This window comes from Rhinatrema bivittatum, chromosome 2, assembly GCF_901001135.1.
Source record: "Rhinatrema bivittatum chromosome 2, aRhiBiv1.1, whole genome shotgun sequence".
Taxonomy (NCBI): Eukaryota; Metazoa; Chordata; class Amphibia; order Gymnophiona; family Rhinatrematidae; genus Rhinatrema; species Rhinatrema bivittatum.
Genome location: NC_042616.1, coordinates 688,050,995 through 688,073,930, shown reverse-complemented (window position 1 = coordinate 688,073,930; position 22,936 = coordinate 688,050,995).

Here is a 22,936-nt window from a genome sequence, read left to right as displayed (position 1 = left end):
CACATTAAACTATGTCCTAACCCATCGGTGGCCAAACTGCCCTGCAGGGGCATGGTTCTATCCCATGTCTACCTTAAAAGTGTGTCTGTATAAGGTGTTGCCGAAGCTGCCTGCCACTGACAGTGTTCTCATGCAGTCGTGCACGCACACATGGGGGATCAGGTCTGAGGTCTGGATCTATAGCCATAGGTATCCCATGCCAAACAGCCACATTATGGAACACACAGCAAAGCAAGATTATCCTTGCAACCTTGGGAGGAGCATACAGTAACACTCCTCCAGTCTTGTCCAAACAGCGGAAGCAGCTCTTCAGAAGGCCGAACGTACGTTCGATGACTGAGCGTGTAGCACGTAAGGCCTCATTATAGGCCATCTGTTGCGCCGTGGCAGGCTGGAGGTTTGGGGTCATAAGCCAGGGCCTACATCCATAGGCTGAGTCTCCTGTAGCAATGAAATAGGCAAGCCATTACAAATACTGATGTTGCTGTCACATTCGTGTAAGTGCTCACTACATGCAGTAGAACCGGATGGTACGAGGCAGGCCATTCTTGTTCCATAACACCCTATTTGTGGGGCTCCATGCTTGCTTTGTGCCATAGCAGGTGTGCTGCTATTAGGAGGTATAGCACATGAAGGGCCCCTAGACACTGAGATTTATATCAGCAGTGTGTATGTGGTAGGTCCTTACCATCAAGGTCCTTACAGATTATATCCCTGTGTTCGGATCATATGCATCATGCACTGTAGTCATTGTGTACAGACATATCTGATCAACTTGACCTTTTATGTAGGTATGCATTCCCAATAACAGACATGGTGTAAACTGACTGCCCCTGAATGTGCACAATTGACTAGAAGTGAGCATGCAAAATATCATGAACGTCAGGACCTCAGGAACACCAGTGGCTGTGAGCTGCCCTTACAGCACAACTGTAGAATCACCTTGGACAATGCCATTAACCATGGCTATACCGAATAAGTGTAGGCTGTTCACTACTGCAGTGAGGTGAACAAGCCATGCCACATACAGGCCATACTGGGGCTGCTGTGTACCTTGTGCTTGGCAGCCCATAGTTACTGTTTGGGTGCATGAGCCATTCCACCACTTAGGGTAACACTATGAGCCACTGAGGCCTGTTGTGATGGGGACATATCACTCCATCCGGATAGGGCATATACGTCACATTTGTGTGCCATAACAGAGATGAACATTGCTAATATGTTAGATGTATGGAAACGTATATCTTACCTACAAGCCAACCATCGCCATACAGGCCAGCTTCGAATTTGCGAAACAGAGATGATTGCCTGAGTATGAAGGAATCGTGCGCTGATCCCGGAAAGCTGGACATCACCGAGAGGATCCGCATTCCAGTATCACACACCACTTGCACGTTGAGGGAGTGGAACTGCTTTCTGTTGCGGTAGGCTGCCTCCGTCTGATGGGGTGGAATGATGGCCACATGAGAAAGTCAATAGCTCCAATGACATTCGGAACGCGGGCAATGGCACAGAAACCACACTTGAGGTCCATTAGTTCCTGTCTGTTGCGCGGAAAAGCTATGTATCGAGGCATGCGGGCCATAACTGCTTCAGTGACCTGGTGCAAACACCGTGAAAAGATGCTCTGTGACATCCCACCCACAACAGCTACTGTGGATTGGAAGGAGCCACTTGCTGTGAAGTGCAGGGCGGCCAAGAGTTTGGTCAGGCCGGGGACAGCACGGCTCTTTCGGGTTCGAGGCTCAAGGGCACCTCGTATGTCTTCATATATTTCCAGGATGACACGAGAGCTGAGGCTATACCTGCTGATCACAACATCCTCTGGCATACCAAGCAATGAGGTTCGTGGGAGATAGATGCATTGCCTCTACCTGCCGCGACGTCGACCAACGTCCTGGCGTCTGCGTCGGGCCTGCTCAGCCATGGAGTGAGCCTGCCCCATACACTGTGAAAGTGTGGATGGTGTTGGGAAGGTAGACCTACTAAGAACAGGCCTTTTTATTGGGTAGCACTACCTTTGTAGGTGTGTGGGGATTGGTTTTCTACATTTTTCGTTAGCCGCTATATTCTCGCTGTGCGCGTTATATGCCTCGATACGGTGTATCGCAATTGAAAGAGGTGTAGTTATTGGCCGCGTTAGGAGCCGCGCTAACAGCACAGCTGTTTCGCGGTTCATGGTAAGTCCTCCCTACTTTACATTCACCCCGCCCCAACTCCGCCCCCTGAATACTTAATTCAAAATTTGCATTCGCAAACCGCGGTAACTGCTTTAGCGCGGTTTGCGAACTTTTCGCACGCAATACGGTCGTATCGCGCGCGAAAAGTGCTTAGAAAATAACCCCCTTAATTTGTAATTGCTTATTGATGGGTTTAGAGACACCTGCAGCTTCCTTTCCTTAATTCCTAAGAATAGATATTATATTACTGATAGAAAGTTCTTGACAGACAGGTACATTGCATGATCCAAAAAGTAGGCACCTCCAATAAAGCATCAAAATTATACAACAAACAGAGATGAAAACATATTTAAATCTCAGAAAATGGTATCAGAACAAAATTGTGCTACTTGTAATAATCTACTGCCTTCAGGCCTGCATTTGTCAATAGGCATATTAGGACTGTGCCTAGGGTGGCAAAAATCTGGGGGCAGCAGACTGGCTAAAGATTTGCTACCTTTCAGCTGTGCTGAATCTCATGAAACAGAAAAGAGCCCTCTGCTTCTTGATCCAGCCCCTTCCCTCCCAGGCAGCATGCACGGAACAAGAACTGGAGGGGGAGTAAGCCTGCAGCAGTCAGAGCAAAGGGAAATCATTTTGTGAGGTTAAGAGAGGCCAAGTGGAAATCATTGGCAAGTGAGGAGAGAAGTTGGGGGATGAGAGAGGGATCGGCTGGGGTGCTGGGGTCTGTGTGTGAGAAATACAGAGGAACAGAGGCAGGGGGCAGTTTTGTGTAAGTGAAAAATAAGGCATATTAATGCCCAGTGTGTGTGTGTGTGTGTGTATACAGTATGTTTTGGAACAGTGTATACTGTAGTCCCACTGTCGGAACTTTCCACAGTTTCTCCTATGGTTTCGAAGGCTGGATTATTTTTACTAAAGACTCTGTAGCTTTCGGGCTGAAATTCAGAGACTGAGTGATCTGCTTGTCTGTAATGCTGTTTGTCTTTTCCTATTGGCTACTCTTTTTTGCTGTGATTTGTTCTTTCTGTTCATGTGATTTTTTGACACTCTTTGTCATTGGTTAAATGCCTGTCATACATTGCGGGGTTCTTACTAGAATTGGAACGCTATGCTGACCATTGTTGCCTATCTCTGGTGGTAAGTATTACTAAGCGTTATTCAGTTATTTTATTGTTAATGTCATGAGTTACCTCTGTATTTTTCACTGATGCCTTTTTTCGTCCACTTGTTTTTTTTTAATTCTCCAAAGCTTCTGCTTTTTGATGTTTCACTTGATGTCTGCCTCCCCTAAGGAAGCATTCTTGCAAAATACAGCTTGTGTTGGGGCTGGGACATGCTGTCTTCTTTTGACAACTGGCACTACATTGTAAATAAATCTCTAGGAATGTTTCCAAGTTTGAAATAAAACATTTTGCTTTTCTATTTCACTGGACAATTGGAATTATTTGCTCAAACCTTCTTTCTAGACTGAGATATACGATTAGTTGGTGTGCTCCTTGCTCCTTTCCTACATTCCTACATAGTCATATACTACATCATTTAAGTGAGGTAGAATTTGATCATTACTGGCAAAAATAAAGCATCAAAGTTAAGCTTTTAATATCTGTAATCCTTTTGGGCAACTACCATAATTTAGCATAAACTAAAAATATTAAAATAACTCAGTTTATGCATAAGAGTTTAACAATAACATCCCAATTACCACTAATTTTCCACCCAGTCAGACTGGGTGGGAAGTTAGATGGGGTTTAAGTGGGAGTAGGGCTGGAGAATGGTACAGATATCTCCCTCCTTTCCCCGACTCCCCACAGACTACAATTCATAGCCTCTCTCTATTGATCTTAGATTCTATCCCCCAGAACCTGGAACCTTCCTTCCTTCCTATCTCACCCTTCTCCCCAAATCCTGGAACCATTCCGCAAACCATCCTACTCCCTCTTTCTCTTTCTCAATCACAGAATCCCCATCTCTCTCCCTCCACTTCCACCATCCCAAATTCCTGACCTTTCCCAATTCCTCATTCCCAGTTCTCTTTGCTTCTCACTCTCCTCCCCTCATTTCCAGTCCTTTCATCTTCTCCTCACCCTATTCATGATCCTCCTTCCCATACCTGGGCCTCTCATCCTTGCCTTCTTCTTTCCACAACTTTGAGATCTCCTCCCTGTACTGCTACTTAAGATCCCTTTTCGTTACCCAAAAAAGAAACCAGGCTGAAAAACTACGTTATTTTATAATGAAATATATAAGATGGAAGTGTTTGCAAATTTTCTTCAAAATTTTGCCACAGAATTTACCTTGAGCTATTATAGGAATCTGTAGAACTGCCTCAGACTATTTGTTCCCTGTTGTCCAACCTTAGGAAGAGTGAAAACAACAACAGTGCCTAGGGACAGCAAAATTCTAAATCCATCAGTGACTACCTTGTGCTCACTGGGGTTTATAATATAAGGGTAATGTCAGCTTCTTTTTAAAGTATGGCACCATTTTGAGACTTTGAAGTTCTGCATTTGGGAAGAAATTTAAATACAGTATGTTCTATATTGTGGTATTTGTTGTACATTTTTAGATTATATTTGTGAGATTTAGTTTGTTTTTGTTTTTTAGAGTATCATTAAGTTAACCCCTGAAGAAGGTAGTTATCTGCCAAAAGACTGGTCATGTCAGGCAGGCTGAAAGTAGGAGCACTACCTTTAAGTCATGTGAAAAAAGTACAGAAGTATTACATTGAACATATTTGGGATAAGTAGCACTCAAAGTTTTCTCTGTGTATTTATAAGATTAAGATTTCATGCAAATTTTGTTGAAAAGAACTGGTAAATGATTTGAGTTGGGGTGCTCATTTCTGACTCTGTCTATATCCCATTGTGGGCACAAGGCAGTAGATTATTGCAGGTAGCTCAAATTAGGTCTGATATCATGTTCTAAGATTTAGAAATATTTTTCAGATAGGTACATTCACTGCTATGTAGGTAGAATACAGACTGTGTAGCTGATTGTACAACATTTGATTACTGGTAAAAGTATGCAAAATACTCCTTCAAGCTGTGTTGAGTTGATAGGCATCATTAGGCTACAGTCTAGACAGGATCACATGTAGTATTAGGTTATTCTCCAACTCCATTTTTACCCACTTATGTACCTATACTCTCTGTAGTTACTTCAAAGTGAAAATAAATTTATTTAACTATGAATGGAACTGGTGAGAGAACAAATTTCAGCACTTTTAGGAGCAAGGATAGCAACCACTCTGCAACTCAATTTTGGAAAATTATTTTTTAAATTTTTTTATTAATGTGAGAAAAACTAATGTGTGAAATCCAATAAAAAGAATAAGTCTTGCAAAAATACAACTTGAAGAGTGTCAGAAGCATAATTCTCACATTAACACTGTCAAACATTTTAGCCCTAAAACTTACAATCTAGGAAGTGTTCTCCATAAACCACTCATACCACATTCCCACTGCATTCACACAACATCCAAACAAATGTACAATACAAAAGAAGTAGTTTGACACTCAAATTTGTAATTGTTTCTCCAAACGCACCCACAGTAAATAATATTTCCTCAGGTACAAAAGAAACTTATGTCCCTGTTGGTCTCTAAATTCTAGTTTCTCCCTTAATGCATAAGCCTGCATTTCTGCTTTCTATGTATGGAATGCAGGTAGAATATCAGTGTTCCAACAGGTTAAAATAACTTTGTAGCAATAATAAATAAAAAAAACAATTTTGGACTTCCTGCTGGGAGAATCAAACCAATGCAAGTAAATCATTTTACCATTCCATGATATTGTTCTCTCCAACAAACATTTCTAACAAAAATATGTATTTGTCTCCGGTATGTCTGTAATTTAGGGCAGTCAGTAATCAAATGACATAAAATTCCACATTGGTAATTGCATTTCAAACAATTATTCGATTCCTTCAACTTCAGCTCAGCTCCCTTTTATCTAGTTAGATAAATTATTTGCAGCAGTTTAAATTTAATCTCCCTCAGATTTGCAGGTTGGGAATGTCTAAATACTGCTGCAAAAGCTGCTTGAATGACCTCAATATCTAGCAAGATCCCCAGTCATTAGCCAGCTCATTCAGTTGTTTGTTATCTTGCCACATCTAATCTGTGCAATCCATATTCTTTTTTCATTACATTTTGGTATGGTTTCAATAAAGGTTTCATCATTGTCAGCTAATACAAGAGCTTTTAGATCACCATTGCAACAACTTAGACCATAATGCCTGGTTTGAAAATAAGCAAACAGACTCTATCTGGGGATAGACCATTCATCTTGCAGCTGCTGGAGTGTATAGACTTGGTTAAGTTCAGTATCTATAAATTGCCCTAGACAATATAACTCCTTCCATGTCTTAAAGGTAGAATGATCCATGCCTCCTGGGAATTCAAGATTACCTACCAAGAATAAAAATGGAGAGATGCTACTATCAAGATGTTGTAAGTCTCTTCACCATCTTTCCTGAATATTGAGAACCAAAATCCCCATGCTCCTATTGTTGGAAGTTTAGATCTAGCAAAATATAAGATGCTCACTGGCTGATAAGAGTCTTGAGAACTTTTCCAACAACTAGTCCGTATCAAACATATTCTTTACAGCAACCCAATTTTATATGTAACACAAGAGAGAGGCTACATTATATGCTCTTAATCCTGGAAGAACAAGACCTCCCTGATATTTAGCTCTAGATAGAGACACATAACTTATTTTCACTCTAGTTTGTTTCCAGATAACAAAGTTACTAAGGATTTAAATTTTTTAAGCTTTTATTTCTGATCTAAAAAGGGCACAATTGCAGGTTATATAAAATTGTTGGAAGTATTACCATTTTGACTATAACACATTTTGCCATTAGAGATAATGGATAAGACATCCATCTACTAAAGAAGGCAGCCACTGACTCCTAAATGTGAGTAACATGGTGAGTATACAGCGAGCCAACCATACCCTAGATATCGCATTCTGCCAACATTCCATTTATGCAGGAAAGAATTCCCCCAACTATCTTTTTGAGAGGGATCTATTGAGAAGGCTTCAGATTTACTATAGTTTATTTTTAAACCCCAAAAGCTTTTAAATTTCTCTAAAACTGCAATGATATTCTCTAAACAGTCTTCAGGATTTCAAATGAATAGCAGCATTAGAATTTCAAATGAATAGCAGCACGTCAGCAGCAAAGAGGCTTAGCTTAACACACCTCTGACCGATAGTTATGCCTTCAAATTGTTCCATATTTCACAAATGATGAGCAAAAGGTTCCAAACTCTAAACATATAGTAAAGACAAGAACGACACCTTTGCCTAGTTCCTCTAAATAGCTAAAATATGTTATAGAGCGCTCTATTCATTCACATTTATGCTATAAATACCAATATTTCTCTAGTGCCTACCACATATATGACCATTCCACCATATCAAAGGCTTTTTCAGAATCAAGACTTACCAACAAACCTTCATGATTAGTAGCTTTAGCTCCATGAACTGCAAGAATTGCCTTTAACAGCTTGGAGGAGTAATGTCTCCCCTTAATGAACCCCATTTGATCAGAGGAAACAACTGTCTGTACAACCACGTACACTCTGTTGGCAAAGACAGTAGCTACATTTTTTATATCCTGATTTAGGAGAGGTATCGATTGGTACGACTCGGAGAGCAGAGGACTCTTATCTTGCTTAGAAATTAAAAACACAGAAGCAAGATTATGCCTCTCATCAAAATGTCCCACTTCATATGGTACCTTGAACATCTCTTTGAGAAGATAAACCATTTCATCTTTTAATACTCTGTAAAATTCCAGTCCAAAACCATGTGGACCTGGAGCCTTCCCCAGCTTTATCTGGGCAATCGAGGAATAGGGGCATTCAGACTCAGTGATAAAGGCATTTAAAGCTGTTCTTTGAATATCTGTTAAGCAAGGAAGGGACATGTCACAAAAAATCTCTTGAGGAAAATGTGAAGAAATGGAAGCACTTGTACATAATTTCTTGTTAATGTTAATAAACAACCGGTAGATGTAGTGTATTTGGATTTTCAGAAGCTGTTTGACCAAGTCCCTCATGAGAGGCTTATAAGAAAACTAAAAAGTCATGGGATAGGAGGCGATGTCCTTTCGTGGATTGCAAACTGGTTAAAAGAGAAGAAACAGAGAGTAGGATTCAATGGTCAATTTTCTCAGTGGAGAAAGGTAAACAGTGGAGTGCCTCAGGGATCTGTACTTGGACTGGTGCTTTTCAATATATTTAAAAATGATCTGCAAAGGGATACAATGAGTGAGGTGATCAAATTTGCAGATGACACACAATTATTTAGAGTAGATAAATCATATGTGGATTTTGATTAATTGCAGGAGTACCTTATGAGACTGGAAGATTGGGCATCCAAATGGCAGATTAAATTTAATGTGGACAAGTACAAGGTGATGCATAAAAGGAAAAATAACCCATTCTGTAGTTACACAATATCAGGTTCCAATTTAGAAGCTACTACTCAGTAAAAATATCTAAGCGTCATAGTGGATAACAAATTAAAATTGTCGGTTCAGTGTGCAACAGTAATCAAAAAAGCAAACAAAATATTAGGAATTACTAGGAAGGGAATGGTGAATAAAATGGAAAATGTCATCTTGGATGAGATGCTTATGAGGCATCCTAAATTCTTCCTGCTTCTCACAAAGAAATAGCCCTACCTTCAGGCTTCTATGAAAATGCCCTTTTATTTTTCTGCAACTCTCTATCAGGTTCTTCAGGAATGGAGTCCCATCATAATTAGGCCCCAGCCCCAGGGCACCCCTCCCTGCCATCTGCAGTAAGGGGTACATTTTAAAAAACAGCGCGTGCGTACTTTTGTTCACGCACCAGACGCGAACAAAAGTACGCCAGATTTTATAAGATACGCACGTAGCCGCATGTATCTTATAAAATCCGGGGTCGGCGCGCGCAAGCAGATGCACATTTGTGCAACTTGCGCGTGCTGAGCCCTGTGTGCGCTGCCCGTTCCCTCCGAGGCCGCTCCGTAATCGGAACAGCCTCGGAGGGAACTTTCCTTCCACCCCCCCCCCGCACTTCCCCTCCCTTTCACTACCTAACCCACCCCCCGGCCCTATCTAAACCCCCCCTACTTTTATCGCACAAGTTACGCCTGCTCAAAGCAGGCGTAACTCGCGCGCGCCAATGGCCCGCCGCTGCGCCATCACCCGACCCAGGGGCCGGTCCGGAGGCCTTGGTCACGCCCCCCGGAATGCCCCCGGAACTTCGCGCCGCCCCCGACATGCCCCCCTAGCAAAGCCCCGGGAATTACGCGCGCGCCGGGGCTTGCGCGTGCCACCGAGCCTATGCAAAATAGGCTCGGCGCGCGCAGGGTTTTTTTTTAAGGGTTACGCGTTTAACTTAAGCGCGTAACCCTTTTAAAATCTGGCCCTAAATGAACAAAGCAACAGATACACTGAAAGCCCCCATCTTCTATTGCCTTTACCATATTTGCACCACTTTCTATCACAAACAAACCTGCCTGAAAACTTGCTGTGTTTGTGGACCCTTAGGCTGAGGCAGGATTGGTGCAACCTGCAGGGAGGAGCCCTGCAGGTTCCCACCATCAGCAGACAGACCCGGAGAAAGTAGAGACCCAGCTGGAGTTTTACATATACCATTTCTCATTCCCCTCAGGTTGAGCCCTTGAGTGCTGGGACCAGCAGGTCTTAGGTGGGGTCTCTGCTGAGCAGAAGTGGAGGTCCTTGGATAGTAGGGTCATAGGTGGATGGTGATCAGGCTTGTTAAGGAGCAGGAAGTGGTTGGTGGCAGGCAACGGTCAAGCATGTCAAGAAGCAAGCAGAGGTCAGTAGCAAGCAGAGGTCAATTTAATCCGAGGTCAGGCTGAGGTCAATCCAGGTATCTGTCCAAAGGGAAGAAGGAACAGATAGGCGGGGAAATCAGGCAAGGAGAAACACAGAAGGCAAGGAACACTGAAGACAGGGAAGAACTGAAATCAACGCAGGAGCTGGAGACAAGATGCTGAAGACAAGCTGGGCTGAAGACAAAAAGCTGAAGACAGGCTGGAATAAAGACAAGTCGCTGTAGCAACATGCTTTATTAGGAGAAGTGGGATCTGTTACTGAGGCATTGAATCCAGGGATAAGTGAGCCCTTTATAGGGCTTATGCCTTGATGTCATCAACTGGCGCTGTGGGCCTTTTCCTGCTGCTAGCACTTTAAGGTGGATGAGGTTCCACGCGTGCATGCCTAGGAAATGGGGTGCTCGCTGGAGCTGGCATCAGCTGCATGGAAGGTCAGCAGTGTCTTGCCGCATCGGTGTGTGGCAGGCTGCCTCTCGGAGCACGTCAAGAGGCGGCCGGAAGCCCCCCAGCTGCAGAAGTGAGTGTGGCGGTCCCTACCCCTTGGACCACCAAACATAACAAGACTCTTGCCTCTCCAGCCAAGCTGCCAACCTTCTAGCCTTTCTTATGACTAATAGAATATTGCATGAGGAATGGGGGCTATGCATCAACTGGATGTGCAGCAAAGCCCACCTGCACCTTGATGCTCCGTCCCTACTAAAGCTACTACCAGCCTGTACCTCAGCGAAGTTCCATGAGTGTACCATTAGAGAGAGATAAGAGTGCATAGCATTTTCCTGGTCCAGATGTCGCTTCTGAAGTGCACACTATTGCCCTCTGCCTCAGCCAGATGTGCCTGCATGCAACTACAACACTGGTTGTAAAGGATGGGGATGACTTTCATACTAAATGTAAACCAGGACAGCACTTCGTAATTCAAGATTAACACATGCAGCATCCACTTAATGCCCACATAATCCACTACCAGCAGAGGCTAGTCACCAAAGGCAATCTTTTCCTTAATGCTCCTTGTTACTATTTTAGATGTTGCCTACCTCTTGCCCCAGTACAATGTTATGGAACACCAGCCCATATTCTCTATGATGGGTTGCTGCTTCAGACGCATGGCTGAGGACCGCTGGCCCACTACCTGACTGCAGGAAGGGACCGTGGGATGAGCTTGGGGAAAAGTCTTCCCTTTTTCAACTTCTTTCTTATTACTTTTTAGGGATGTGAATCGGGCTTCGGACGATTGAAAATATCGTCGATATTTTCAAAATCGTCAGAAATCGGGGATCCCCCAAAACAATAAGAAAACCCCACGATATTGTTCGTGAGGGTTCTCTTATCATTTTGGGGGAGGGCGGGAAAAACGGCACATAAAAATAACCCCTAAACCCACTCCGACCCTTTAAAACTAATCCCTTAGCTTCCCCCACAATTCCTGACCCCCCAAAAAACTTTTTACAGGTACCTGGTGGTCCAGTGGGGATCCTGGGAGTGATCTCCCACTCCCGGGCCATCGGCTGCCACTAATAAAAATGGCGTCGGTGGCCCTTTGCCCTTACCATGTGACAGGGTATCCGTGCCATTGGCCAGCCCCTGTCACATGGTAGGAGCACTGGATGGCCCGTGCCATTTTTAAAGATGGCGTCGGCCATCCAGTGCTTTCTTCGGTGAGCTCCTTGAGCTTTTGATCCTATTCCTGTTTCATCTTGGTGTTCCCGGTTCCTGACTTCAGATTGGCTTACGGTGATTCCCTGGTGTACAACTTCAGATTGGCAAGCGGTGATTCCCTGGTGTGTGACTTCAGACTAGCAAGTGGTGATCCTTCGGTGTGTGGCCTCGGATTGGTGAGCGACGACCCTCTGGCACTCGACCTAGGACTCCTTCTAGACTACCGTCTTCAAGGGCCTGCCTAAGTCCCAGCGGCCCAGGTCCCTACGGGCTCCTCCCGGGGGGACCGCGGGCTTCCAGGGTGAAGCTCCAGTCAGCCCTTGCACCAACACCCTGACCTCTCAAAGGTCCGCCTAAGTCCCAGCGGTCTGGGTCCCTATGAGCTCCTCCTGGGGGGACCACAGACTTCCAGTGGTGAAGACACAGCATCTCTTCTCGTCTCTTCATCCGCCTTCGCAGTCGCCTCAGTCTCCAGTGCCAAGGGTCAGCTGGTCCCGTCTTCTGCGCTGCCTCACCACCCGACGAGAGAATCTACGGATCCTCCAAAAGGTATACCATCCTCCCGGAATTCTGCACCCTGGCCGCAGAACTGAATTGGAGGGAAGATTGCCTGCACAGAATCTTCCTGGAAGGGCTAGCCCCCCGCCTTCAGAATGAGCTAGCAGTGAGGGAACTCCCGGACAATCTCAATGCCAACCGAGTGGATTGCCAAATGAGGTTTCACCTTCCAGTAGTTAAGGTGGCGAGAAGGCCCTCACCTCTGCCCAAAGGCACATCTCCTGGGAACCACTGGCTAATATCCTGGACCGGAATTTGCTGGAGCAGTTCCACAAGGACCATCCAGCTAAACCAAGGCCTCCGGGGAGATGCCCTAAAGAATACTGTTGGGTTCCGCGGCCGTGGCGCTCGACGACCGCGGCCCCCTACCTCGTTTGCGGTGTTCCCTCGCCGCGGGAGCCCCGGGGGAGGGCTCTAATCCGGGCTGCCGCTCCCGCGCGTCCTCCGGTGCTGCTCGCTGCAGGGGGAGCCATCCTGCTCCCCCTCGCAGCGTCCAGCGGCCTCTCTCCTCCGCGGGGGAAAATCCAAGATGGCCACCGCCATCTTTAGGCGCGAGGCCGTGCCTCCTCTACAGATTTAAAGGAACCTAATCCCTTTAACTGGCTTCACCTGTTCCTGATCAGCCTAGGCAGGGGAAGTATAAAGGGAAGCTTCCTCTGCTCATCCAGTGACTTGGCAACGTCCTCCAGCGCTGTCTAGCCTGCTTGCTTCGGTGAGTTCCTTGAGCTTTGGATCCTGTTCCTGTTTCGTCTTGGTGTTCCCGGTTCCTGACTTCGGATTGGCTTACAGTGATTCCCTGGTGTACAACTTCGGATTGGCAAGCGGTGATTCCCTGGTGTACGGACTGGTGAGCGACGACCCTCTGGCACTCGACCTAGGACTCCTTCTAGACTACCGTCTCCAAGGGCCCGCCTAAGTCCCAGCGGCCCGGGTCCCTATGGGCTCCTCCCGGGGGGACAGCGGGCTTCCAGGACGAAGCTCCATTCAGCCCTTGCACCGACACCCTGACCTCTCAAAGGTCCGCCTAAGTCCCAGCGTTCTGGGTCCCTACGGGCTCCTCCTGGGGGGACCACAGACTTCCAGTGGTGAAGACACAGCATCTCTTCTCGTCTCTTCATCTGCCTTCGCAGTCGCCTCAGTCTCCAGTGCCAAGGGTCAGCTGGTCCCGTCTTCTGCGCTGCCTCACCACCCGACGAGAGAATCTACGGATCCTCCGAAAGGTATACCGTCCTCACATCGGCCAAGGGTTCACAAGCCTGAGCATAACACAGGAATTGTAACAGCTCCATCATTTGATGCCTATCATCTTGCTCAGTTTGTAATTGGAAGGGAACCAATTCAGACATTCCCTTCACAAAATTTATGAAGGACAAGTCCTTTGGAGGAGAACGCTTCCTACTTTCAGTAGGAGAAGGTGGCAATGGTAAATCATCGGTGTCTTGAGATGAATCGTCAGTCCAGGTGTCATAGGGATCAGCACCTGTCCCTGTAGGAACTTGAGAAGGATGGGACGATGGTATTCCTGAAGGTCCTGGTCTAGGATCTGAAGGCATCGAGGGAAGTACTGGAGGCACCGATGAAGGCATCGAGGGCTCCGGTGCAGGTATCGAGGGCATCGATGGATGGATCTGTAGCGCCGATGGGCGCATCGGCATTAATGGTTGAGGCATCGGCAGGAATCCCGATGGAGGAATGCGGAACGGTGTTTCCCTTCCTGGTCCAGTTCTTCATGGAGACCTGGAGCAAGCAGCCCCGGCTCCGGAAGGGAAGAAGGAGGCAGAGGCCTAGCCGGAGGGACCACCGTTAAAGGCAGAGTCGGGGATGAGGGTTGCCTCGGTGACCCGGTCGCAGAAAGGGTCCGTGCCTTTTCTGGACGGGGTTTCTTCGATGGCGGCTCGGACGATGGCGAGGTCGATGATTTTCCTTCATCGATGGTCCGAGACTTCCGGTATCGATGCTGATGTTTCTCTCTACAATCCCCTCGGTCCTGAGGGGGAGTAGAGGTTATCAAAGGCCGAGAAGTCATCAACGCCGGACGGTCACCGGCCGGTGGCCGATACTGGCGCGAAGTGGACGGTGCTGGTTCAGACAACATCGATGCAATAGACGGCGTCGGAGTTTGAGAATGGAAGAGAAGTTCCATTTTCTCCATTCTGGCCTTGCAACCTTTTGGTGTCATTAAGGCACATTTGGTACAAGTCAGGACATCATGCTCGCACCCGAGACACATTACACATACTTTATGCGGGTCTGTTATGGACATGGTGTGAGTACAGTCCGGGCACTGACAGAATCCTGACGCCATGGCCTTTGAAAAAATTTAGCCGCGGTACGGTCGACGCCCAGTAGGCCGCGAGGGCCCAACTCGACGGGAATCGACCGAAAATGGGTAAAAACGTACCAGAGTACCGCAGAGTCAAAAATTTCAAAGTAGGGATCCCTGTGGGCTATGAAAGTTTTTAGTATTTCCGTGAGGAAAATTCCTGTCAGGAATCTCTGTGGAGCTCCTTAAGCCGCGTGGCTACTGCTGCTTGGAAAAAAGAAGACTGAAGAGGGACCCCTGCTGGCTGCAGGTTTAGTGCCATGCTGGGCATGCCCAGTAGGTGCCAGTCAAAGTTCTAGAAACTTTGACAAAAGTGTTCCATGATTGGGCTCCATCCTATGATGTCACCCATATGTGAGGACTACCATCCTGCTTGTCCTTGGAGAACTTTAAAATTTGCAAGAAGCTGTCCCTTCACATACAGAGTAATTATGGAAATTTATTTGGTATAAAGAGGCCCCCCCATTATTAGTGCCTAAATTGAGAAATGATTGATGACTAAGTATTGTTTTTGTTATTGGAATTATTGATATGTTCCCAATTTAGGATTATATATTGATTGTGAAGTAACATATTTTATGTTTTATGTGTAAGCTTTGGAAAATTGAATAAAGATATAATTGAAAATAAAATTGCCCCTTTGTTCACACCCAGGTCCCCTCTCTTCCCATGTTTAACTAAAACTCTTTTAACCAGGGCAGTAATGCCATACCTGGCAAGGGATGTGGTCATCCCCAACAAATAATATACACATTCAAAAGAAAGATCCCTGATACTGTTATTGAATGGAACAATGTATGGCCAAAGATTTATTTAATCATACTAATCCAACAAATTACCTAGCCTAAATATGCAAGCCTTTCTAAATTACAAAGTTAACCCCAGCTAAACCTTCCACCCTTTTACCCCGTATCAGGGTGGGTAGAGTGACGAGGAAGAGATGAGCCTTTCTGGAAATAATTGGGGAATCACCTCGAGACTGGATGACCCACCATAAGCAAAGGTCATGATCCTTCCTGGTCCTTCTGGAAGGCAGCAGTGACCGGACATTACAATTGGACTGCCATGTGTAAGCAAAACCACTAGCCCTCCAAATCCTATCTCAGCTGTACTAAGGCCATTGATATTCTGTCATGCAAGGGCTAGACTAACTCTGATGCAACTGACATGTATGTGCCAGTTCAGTCTTTAGTGCCAGTATCTAACTGTCCATCCAACTTAACTTCAAAAAACACATTAGCACAGTCCTAAAAGAAGGTTTCTACAAGCTTCATGTTATAAAGAAACTCAAACCCCTACTCCATGCACAGGATCTCCGCACAGTCATACAAGCGACCATCTGCCCCAAAATGGATTATTGTAACTCCCTTCTCCTGGGCCTTCCATACACCACCATCAAACCACTTCAGATGCTACAGAATGCGGTAGCCAGAACCCTCACTAATACCCCCAAATCCGACCATATAACCCCTGTCCTCAAAAATCTTCATTGGCTCCCTATACCCTCACGTATCCTCTTCAAAACTCTCACCATTATCCATAAAACACTATACAAGCACAACTCCAACTGGCTTGAAGAGTCTCTAAGTTTCATCCTCCACAATCGCCCCACTAGAACAACCTACAAAGCTACCCTCCACACCCCTTCCCTTAAGAATGCTCATCTCACCTCCACGAGGGAGCAAGCTCTTTCAGTTGCAGGATCCTCCTGTTGGTATGCCCTTCCCACAAATTTCCGCACTGAACCCTGCCAGTACAAATTTAGGAAAAAGCTAAAGACCTGGCTCTTTAAGCAGGCATTCCCAGCATAGATCTTTCAGCTTCTCCCTCTATTACTCTTCCATGTTATTATTTTAAACTAATTTATTTTGTTAGCTTTATGTCAACTACCATGTTATTATTGTTATGCTAATTATTGTATGTTTCCTTTATGTTAATTACTTTTATGTTTTGTATGTTTTTGTTTATTATTATTCCACCATACATTATATAATTTATATCTCATGTTAGTTGCATCCATTGAACCTTGTTTTTGTTATGCCTTTGCCCTGTTATTCCCTCCCCCCTCCCCCGCTATTACTGCTCCCCTACCTCCTTTGTTTGCTGTAATTTCTTTTAGTTCATTGAAAACCGATATGATGTACCCACGAATGTGGGTATAAAAAAGTTGTTAAATAAATTAATTAAAAGATAACCCCCATCCCATCCCAGATCCGGGTACTTGAACTCTCCAGTGATGCAACAATGCAAACAGAATAGTGCACAAATAACATAACAAACTTTACAAAGAACTTTCAATGCTAAAACATAACAATATAGCCTGACTAAATAATCTTGTAGTGCATCCATGTAAGCAGAGATAAGAGGGTGGGTGAGGTTTCACCTCTGTTGATAGAGTGAGAAGCAAGAACATAAGAACATAAGAACATAAGAAATTGCCATGCTGGGTCAGACCAAGGGTCCATCAAGCCCAGCATCCTGTTTCCAACAGAGGCCAAACCAGGCCACAAGAACCTGGCAATTACCCAAACACCTAGAAGATCCCATGCTACTGATGCAATTAATAGCAGTGACTATTCCCTAAGTAAACTTGATTAATAGCAGTTAATGGACTTCTCTTCCAAGAACTTATCCAAACCTTTTTTGAACCCAGCTACACTAACTGCACTAACCACATCCTCTGGCAACAAATTCCAGAGATTTATTGTGCGTTGAGTGAAAAAGAATTTTCTCCGATTAGTCTTAAATGTGCTACTTGCTAACTTCATGGAATGCCCCCTAGTCCTTCTATTATTCGAAAGTGTAAATAACCGAGTCACATCTACTCGTTCAAGACCTCTCATGATCTTAAAGACCTCTATGATATCCCCCCTCAGCCGTCTCTTCTCCAAGCTGAACAGCCCTAACCTCTTCAGCCTTTCCTCATAGGGGAGCTGTTCCATCCCCTTTATCATTTTGGTTGCCCTTCTCTGTACCTTCTCCATTGCAACTATATCTTTTTTGAGATACGGCGACCAGAATTGTACACAGTATTCAAGGTGTGGTCTCACCATGGAGCGATATAGAGGCATTATGACATTTTCCGTTTTATTAACCATTCCCTTCCTAATAATTCCTAACATTTTATTTGCTTTTTTGACTGCTGCAGCACACTGAGCTGACAATTTCAATGTATTATCTACTATGACGCCTAGATCTCTTTCTTGGGTGGTAGCTCCTAATATGGAACCTAACATCGTGTAACTACAGCTAGGGTTATTTTTCCCTATATGCAACACCTTGCACTTGTCCACATTAAATTTCATCTGCCATTTGGATGCCCAATCTTCCAGTCTTGCAAGGTCCTCCTGTAATGTATCACAGTCTGCTTGTGATTTAACTACTCTGAATAATTTTGTATCATCTGCAAATTTGATAACGTCACTCATTGTATTCCTTTCCAGATCATTGATATATATATTGAAAAGCACCGGTCCAAGTACAGATCCCTGAGGCACTCCACTGTTTACCCTTTTCCACTGAGAAAATTGACCATTTAGTCCTACTCTCTGTTTCCTGTCTTTTAACCAGTTTGTAATCCACGAAAGGACATCGCCTCCTATCCCATGACTTTTTAGTTTTCGTAGAAGCCTCTCATGAGGGACTTTGTCAAACGCCTTCTGAAAATCCAAATACACTACATCTACCGGTTCACCTTTATCCACATGTTTATTAACCCCTTCAAAAAATGAAGCAGGTTTGTTAGGCAAAACTTCCCTTGGGTAAATCCATGTTGACTGTTGTCCCATTAAATCATGTCTTTCTATATGCTCTACAATTTTGATCTTGAGGATAGTTTCCACTATTTTTCCCGGCACTGAAGTTAGGCTCACTGGTCTATAGTTACCCGGATCACCCCTGGAGCCTTTTTTAAATATTGGGGTTACATTGGCCACCCTCCAGTCTTCAGGTACAATGGATGATTTTAATGATAGGTTACAAATTTTAACTAATAGGTCAGAAATTTTCATTTTTTGAGTTCCTTTAGTACCCTGGGATGCATACCATCCGGTCCAGGTGACTTGCTACTCTTTAGTTTGTCAATCTGGCCTACTATATCTTCCAGGTTGACAGTGATTTCGTTCAGTTCGTCTGACTCATCACCCCTGAAAACCAACTCCGGAACTGGTATCTCCCCAACATCCTCACTAGTAAACACGGAAGCAAAGAATTCATTTAGTCTTTCTGCAATGGCCTTATCTTCCCTAAGAGCCCCTTTAACCCCTCGGTCATCTAATGGTCCAACCGACTCCCTCACAGGTTTCTTGCTTTGGATATATTTAAAAAAGTTTTTATTATGAGTTTTTGCCTCTATGGCCAACTTCATTTCAAATTCTCTCTTCGCTTGTTTTATCAATGTTTTACACTTAACTTGACAATGCTTATGTTTTATCCTATTTTCTTCAGATGGATCTTTCTTCCAATTTTTGAAGGATGATTTTTTGGCTAAAATAGCCTCTTTCACCTCACCTTTTAACCATGAAGGTAATCGTTTTGCCTTCCTTCCACCTTTCTTAATGCGTGGAATACATATGGACTGCGCCTCTAGGATTGTATTTTTAAACAATGTCCAAGCCTGTTGAACACTTTTAACCTTTGCAGCTGCACCTTTCAGTTTTTTTCTGACTATTTTCCTCATTTTATCAAAGTTTCCCTTTTGAAAGTTTAGTGTTAGAGCTGCAGATTTACTTATTGTCCCCCTACCAGTTATTAGTTTAAATTTGATCATGTTATGATCACTGTTGCCAAGTGGCCCCACCACCGTTACCTCTCTCACCAAATCCTGTGTTCCACTAAGAATTAAATCTAAAATAGCTCCCTCTCTTGTTGGTTCCTGAACCAATTGCTCCATGAAACAATCATTTATTACATCCAGGAACTTTATATCTCTAGCAAGTCCTGATGTTACATTTACCCAGTCAATATTGGGGTAATTGAAATCTCCCATTATTATTGCACTGCCAAATTGGTTTGCTTCCCTGATTTCTCTTAGCATTTCATCATCTGTCTGACCATTTTGTCCAGGTGGACGGTAGTATACTCCTATCACTATACTCTTACCCAACACACATGGGATTTCTACCCATATAGATTTCTACTGAGCATTTAGTCTCTTGTATGATCTTTAGCCTGTTGGACTCTATACCCTCCCGGACATAAAGTGCCACACCCCCACCAAGTTGATCCTCCCTATCATTGCGATATAATTTGTACCCTGATATAGCACTGTCCCATTGGTTATCCTCCTTCCACCAAGTTTCTGTGATGCCAATTATGTCAATCTCATCATTTGCTGCTATACACTCTAACTCTCCCATCTTACTTCTTAGACTTCTGGCATTGGCATATAGACATTTCAAAGTGTGTTTTTTGTTTGTTTTAACAACCTGCTTTTCAGTTGTTTGGGATAATTCGGAAATCATTAGTTTTGGTGATTTTTTACATATAGGCATATGGACTATATTTGCTTTTAATGGAACCTCTCTGTTGGGATGCCCTAACTCTCCTGTTTCATTAGTATCCTTCAAGGATACATTTCTCCGAACCATGCACTGCTGAGTGACTGTCGGCTTTCCCCTTTGTTCTAGTTTAAAAGCTGCTCTATCTCCTTTTTGAAAGTTAGTGCCAGCAGCTTGGTTCCACTCTGGTTAAGGTGGAGCCCATCCTTTCGGAAAAGTCTCCCCTTTCCCCAAAAGTTTCCCCAGTTCCTTACAAAGCTGAATCCCTCTTCCCTACACCATCGTCTCATCCACGCATTGAAACTCTGGAGCTCTGCCTGCCTCTGGGGTCCTGCACGTGGAACAGGAAGCATTTCAGAGAATGCCACCCTGGAGGTTCTGGATTTTAGCTTCCGACCTAATATCCTAAATTTGGCTTCCAGAACCTCTCTCCCACACTTTCCTATGTCGTTGGTGCCCACATGTACCACGACAGCCGGCTCCTCCCCAGCACTGTCTATAATCCTATCTAGGTGGCGCGTGAGGTCTGCCACCTTCGCACCAGGCAGGCAAGTTACCAGGCGGTCCTCACGTCCACCAGCCACCCTGCTATCTACATTTCTAATAATTGAATCGCCAACTATGATGGCAGGCCTAACCCTTCCCTCCTGGGCAGTAGCCCTGGGAGACTTGTCCTCGGTGCGAGAGGACAATACATCACCTGGAGAGCAGGTCCTTGCTACAGGATCACTTCCTGCTACACCAGGGTGATGTTCTCCTACTGGGAGACCTTTCTGATCCAAGGCAGCACTAGGGCTGCCAGACTGGATTTGGGACTTGACTACTATGTCCCTGAAGGTCTCGTCAATGTACCTCTCTGTCTCCCTCAGCTCCTCCAAGTCTGCTACTCTAGCCTCCAGAGATCGGACTCGTTCCCTGAGAGCCAGGAGCTCTTTGCACCGGGTGCACACATACAATCTCTCACCGGCAGGTAAAAAATCATACATGTGACACTCAATGCAAAAGACTGGAAAGCCTCCCTCTTGTTGCTGGACTGCTGCCTTCATCTTAGTTTTATTGAGTTCCTAGTTAAGTTTAAGATACTAAGGGAGTTGGAATGAGAGTAGTTTAAATTTACAGGTGAATTTACTAATTAATCAGCTAGTTTCCTACAAGGGGATGATTAAACTTTCAGTAAGGGCTGATACAATAGTATGATTTAGATAAGACCCTGATTGATTTTTGATGAAAAACTGTCTCGTGCCTAAAAATCAAGGGTTGAGTGGGTGGGAAAGACAGATACTGGAATTAACTATCTCTGGCTTGCTTATTACCTCAGACACACACAAACTCTAAAGAATATATCCCTTAATTTCACCTTTCACCAACTTTTATAAGCCCAAAAATTTCTGAAAGCTATACTTACCAATCCTCTTCCGGTCCTCCTCTACTGCAAAGGAATGCTGGGCCTCTGGAAGCTGGGCTATGGACGCCAATCCCTGGATCACTTGCGGTGACTTCTGGACTCCTCTCCCGGGGGATGCTGGGAGCAGTATGCAGATGAGCCTTCCGGTCCTCCTCTACTGCAAAGGAATGCTGGGCCTCTGGAAGCTGGGCTATGGACGCCAATCCCTGGATCACTTGCGGTGACTTCTGGACTCCTCTCCCGGGGGATGCTGGGAGCAGTATGCAGATGAGCCTTCCGGTCCTCCTCTACTGCAAAGGAATGCTGGGCCTCTGGAAGCTGGGCTATGGACGCCAATCCCTGGATCACTTGCGGTGACTTCTGGACTCCTCTCCCGGGGGATGCTGGGAGCAGTATGCAGATGAGCCTTCCGGTCCTCCTCTACTGCAAAGGAATGCTGGGCCTCTGGAAGCTGGGCTATGGACGCCAATCCCTGGATCACTTGCGGTGACTTCTGGACTCCTCTCCCGGGGGATGCTGGGAGCAGTATGCAGATGAGCCTTCCGGTCCTCCTCTACTGCAAAGGAATGCTGGGCCTCTGGAAGCTGGGCTATGGACGCCAATCCCTGGATCACTTGCGGTGACTTCTGGACTCCTCTCCCGGGGGATGCTGGGAGCAGTATGCAGATGAGCCTTCCGGTCCTCCTCTACTGCAAAGGAATGCTGGGCCTCTGGAAGCTGGGCTATGGACGCCAATCCCTGGATCACTTGCGGTGACTTCTGGACTCCTCTCCCGGGGGATGCTGGGAGCAGTATGCAGATGAGCAGCCACAATCAGGCTACTCCTCTTTTTAAATTCCCACTCAGCCTGGAGATATCAGAAGTTCAAAGGCACGCAATGATCGCATGGTCCAGCATTTCACCACCCTCCATCTCACAGAGAAGGCAGTGGCATCGGGATCTACCATTACTGGAGATATTCCAGTGGCACAGCAGTGAGTAATACATATTTCTCTCAAGTTACATGTGGAGTCCACACACCTGGCACAGTACCACAATTGTAATAATCTAGTTAGATGTTAATGTCACTGCCTAAACCCAGTCTCCTGGATAGCCTGCTAGATAAATTTAGTAAATTGACAAGGCAAGGCTGGTCTATTTGAGGGTGTAAATAAACATGCGGATAAAAGTGAGCCAGTTGATAAAGTCTATTTGGATTTTCAGAAGACATTTGACAAATTCCCTCATGAGAGACTCCTCCAGAAATTGGGAGGTCATGGGATAGGAGGCAGTGCCCTTTTGTATTTGGTAACTGGATAAAAGACAGAAAACAAAGAGTAAGACTGATTAGTCACTTTTCCTAATGGAGGAAGACCTGTGCTATTTAGCATATTAAAATATGATCTGGAAAAAGGAACAATGAGTGACCAAATTTGCAAATGATACAAAAAGGTTTTGAGTCATTAAAACAGCAG